Genomic DNA, 4512 nt, shown 5'->3' on the forward strand with positions numbered 1-4512 from the left:
AGGTGGCTGTGGTGGGGACGAGACCGTTGTTGACCTCCTTGTGGATTGTGCCTTTGCAACGAAGGTCTGGAGAGAGATGCGGTGGTTTCTGTCGAGGTTCATCCCGAGCAGTTCTGTGACACAGGACTCTGTGCTCTATGGGCTGTTCCCAGGGACACACACCGAGACAAACGTCAACTGCAGCTGGAGGATCATCAACTCGGTGAAAGGCGCTCTTTGGTCTGCCCCAAACTTGTTGGTCTTCCAGCGCAAAGAGTTGTCCCCGACCGAGAGTTGCAGACTGGCACATTCCAAGGTCCAGGACTACGTGCTGAGGGACACAGTTAAGCTTGGGGCAGCCGCCACAAAGGCGCAATGGGGAAGGGTCGCTGTCTAAGACCTTTCTGCCCACAGCGCACCAAGGGGCTGGGAACTGTACAGATCCCTTGGGCTGTACAGCTCACAATGAATGTCTGCATTGAATACTGATTGTATTATAATTGTATTGAAGCACCTCAGAGTGCAACATGATGTATGTTGATAACTCCAATACCACTGGGGGGTGTGGGTGGGATGGGGTGATGAGGTTGTGGGGAGGGTGGTGGGGGGGTGGGGAGGGGGGTGTGGGTGGTGGGGGAGGAGGTGGGGGGGTGTGGAAGGGTGTGGGTGGTGGGAGTTGGGAGGGGTGGGGGCTGTTGGGGTGGTGGGGGTGTGTGGGTGGAGGGTTTGGGGGCTGTGGGTGAGGGGCTGGGGTGGTGTGGGTGGTGGGCGTGTGTGGGTGTGGTGGGGGGATGTGGGTGATGGGGGTGCGGGGGTGTGGGTGAGGGGGTGGGGCGGGTGTAGGTGGTGGGGGGGTGGTGGGGCGATGGGGGTTGTGGGTGGAGGGTTTGGGGGCTGTGGGTGAGGGGGGTGGGGTGGGTGTGGGGGTGGTGGTGTGGGTGTGGTGGGGGATGTGGGTGATGGGGGTGGGGGGGTGTGGGTGAGGGGGTGGGGGGGGGTGTAGGTGGTGGGGGGTGGTGGGGCGATGGGTGTTGTGGGTGGAGGGTTTGGGGGCTGTGGGTTGGGGGGGGTGGGGTGGGTGTGGGGGTGGGGGTGTGGGTGTGGTGGGGGTGTGGGTGATGGGGGTGGAGGGTGTTTGGGGGTGGGTGTGGGGTGACCCTTCTTCAGAAGGTCCAACAATATTTGTTCACCCTTATCACCCCTGAACTGATCAGAAAAATGAAGATGTTTCATTTAAAATAACCAGTTTAGCATGCCCAGAATCCAGGTAATCTCCCACCCACCTCTGAACTCACCCAGGGGTGAAGATGATGCTGTGGTGAGTTAGCATTGCCTGTCGGTCCTGCGGACAGTGCTAACTGAGCACCGGTCCTCTTTGCCAATGCTTCCAAGTGACAAATCCATGAAGGAAACTGTCACTTGAACATTTCATTGTCCAGTTCAAAACAACCTTAATGGTTTCCAGAGCAAATCACTTTTTGGCTTGAAGGGACAGGATTATGAAGGGACAGGATTATGAAGGGACAGGATTATGAAGGGACAAGATTATGAAGGTCAGAGGAGGCCATTCAACCCCTTGAGTCTGTTCTGCCATTCAGTTAGATCATGGCTGATCCATATCTTCACTCCAGCTACCCACCCTTGTTCCACATCGCTTCGTACCCTTACCTAACATAAATCTATCAATCTCAGTTTTGACATTTTATCCGATGCTCCAACGTGTCCTTATTAAATAACGTCGGAAAGGAATGATTTCCAGCTCGAGCTGGCATCCGCTTTTACTAACTTCTAAATCCCCCATTTGCTCAGAATGGTGTTTGGTGTATTTCAGGGTGTTTTTCCCCATTTAGCAATGAAAGAAATAAAATGTCCACATCTCACCTTGCTTTCATTTGAACCTGCCATCTTCACAAGGAGTTATATTCCTAACTAACACACCACCTCAAGGGCAATTAGGGTTTTGGGTAACAAATGCTGGCATAACCAGCAATGCCCACATCCTGTGAAATAATGAAAAAAAGGACTGATTTTTAAGATTTGTTGTGATGTAGTTAATTGATTCAAGCTAGTCTTCTTGATTTGAGCTAATTCAGGTTGGTTGGCAGATGGGGAAGTGTTTTGCGATATTTCTGACAGATGCAATGGGATTCTTTGCAATATGATTCTTTCCAAGCGCAAATGTTAACAGAAAGGCTTACATTTAGGGAGCACCTTTTACAAGCTCAGGAACTACCAAAACACTTTACAGCCAATTATTTACTTTTGAAGTGTAGTCATTTGACAATTAGTAACCAATTTGCGCAGAGCAAGGTCCCATAACAGCAACGTGGTAATGGTTAGATAATCTGCTTTGTGACGTTAGCCTAGGGATAAATTTGGCCAAGGCACCAGGAATAATTTCCTTACCCTTCTTTGAAATGGTGCCATGGAATCTTTTACCTTCACTTGAGAGAACAGGTCAGGGCCCAGTTTAGTGTCCAAAAGGTGGCACCTCCGACAGTGTAGTACTCCCATAGTACTACACTGGGAGTGTCAGCCTGGAATTTGTGTTCAAATACCTAGATTGGAGACTGAACCCATGACCTTGTGATTTTGAGGTGATTGTGCTAACTGATGCCTGGCAGTGAAGGTTTTCCAATGTTTGTATGTGGGAGTGTTGTGGGTGAGTAGACTTGGAGTTTCTGTCAGAGCTGGAGTTTCTGTCTGCGGTGAAATTTCTGCCTTCACCATTTCCTGTTTTTTTTGCTGTGTTGTCTCAGTATCTGTCATGAGGAATTGTTCTGGATTCTTTTTGTGTATAAAAATCTTTTGTAAATATCATTGACATTATGCACCAAACAAAGGACTGAAACCTTCTTCTGCCTCACAAAAGAGAGCTGGAAGTTTTTGACTTCTTGCATTTTGTTTATTGCGAGGCTGTTATTTGTAATTTAATTGAATGTTTTGCATTTTCACTGTGATGAGGAAGAGAAAGTTTGCTGAGTTTCACAAATCTGCAATTGGCTTAAGTACATGGGTGTTGGTTATTTGTGATACTTGTTAACAGGGATCCTGGTTGGTTGGTATTCACACTCACTGCAAAACAGATCTGCTTTTCCATCATATCTTTCATTATCCTAAGGCACTTTACAAGCAACAAAATACTTTTGAAAGGCAGTAACCCTTTGTGAACAGCAAGCTCCCACAAACAGCAATGTGATAAATGACTAGATCATCTAGTTTCACGTGAAACAAAAACAGAATTACCTGGAAAAACTCAGCAGGTCTAGCAGCATCGGTGGAGAAGAAAAGAGTTGACGTTTCGAGTCCTCATGACCCTTCGACAGAACTGATTTTTCTTTACAAGGAGAGGGGTGAAATATAAGCTGCTTTAAGGTGGTGGGGGGGAGAGAGAGAGAGAGGAGGGGGGTGTTGTTGTAGGGACAAGCAAGCAGTGATAGGAGCAGATCATCAAAAGATGTCACTTGATGATCTGCTCCTATCACTGCTTGCTTGTCCCTACAACAACACCCCCCCTCCACTTCTCTCTCCCCCTCCCCCACCTTAAACCAGCTTATATTTCACCCCTCTCCTTGTAAAGAAAAATCAGTTCTGTTGAAGGGTCATGAGGACTCGAAACGTCAACTCTTTTCTTCTCCGCCGATGCTGCCAGACCTGCTGAGTTTCTCCAGGTAATTCTGTTTTTGTTTTGGATTTCCAGCATCCGCAGTTTTTTGTTTTTATTTTCATGTGAAGTTGGTTGAGAGACGACTATTGCCAGGACATCAAGGAGAACTCACCCGATTTTTTTCAACTTCAGTTAGCGCCCTGGGATCTTTTACATACATCCGAGAGGGCAGATGTGGCTTGTGCTTAACATCTCATTCAAACAGACAGCACTACTGACACTGCTGCTCTCCCCCAGTATTGCACTGGGATTAACAGTCTGGATTTTGTGTCCACATATCTGGAGTGGGGACTCAAGCCTTCCCCCAACTTTTGACTCAGCGATGAGAATGGCTTCAACTGAGCCATGGAGTGGTTTGTCAAAGTATTAAGACCCAATCATGTGATGTGTGGTTGGAGTTAGATGTGGACCAGATTAGGAGGCGTTGGCGGGATCCCTTTCCTGAAGCACATTAGCAAACCACCTGGGGTTTTATGATGCTTTATGTTACAATGAGAGCAATTCCTGGGAAGATTTCCTCTGGTCTCTCTGTGCTAATGACACTATAACCATAGTGGGAAGATTTTTGCTGTTGACTATTCCCAATGATAATTTCAATTTAAAGATTTACAGAGACCAGTAATAATTCTTTATCTCCGCTTCCCCCCTTTGTCTCCACTGAATTCTATTGACTTCATTTGTCTGCCTTAATATACTTATCAAAGAGATTACGTATCTTCAAAATGTAAAATGCTGACACTGAAGAGTTAATTTGCTGAGATAATATCCTGTTTGTTGGCTGAATATTGCTGATATTGGTTTATTGACCTATTCACTAGCCAGATTCATGTACTTCCTCAAGTTCATTATGAAGGAGACAAGGATAG

The sequence above is a fragment of the Carcharodon carcharias genome, chromosome 28, assembly GCF_017639515.1.
Source record: "Carcharodon carcharias isolate sCarCar2 chromosome 28, sCarCar2.pri, whole genome shotgun sequence".
NCBI classification, from domain to species: domain Eukaryota; kingdom Metazoa; phylum Chordata; class Chondrichthyes; order Lamniformes; family Lamnidae; genus Carcharodon; species Carcharodon carcharias.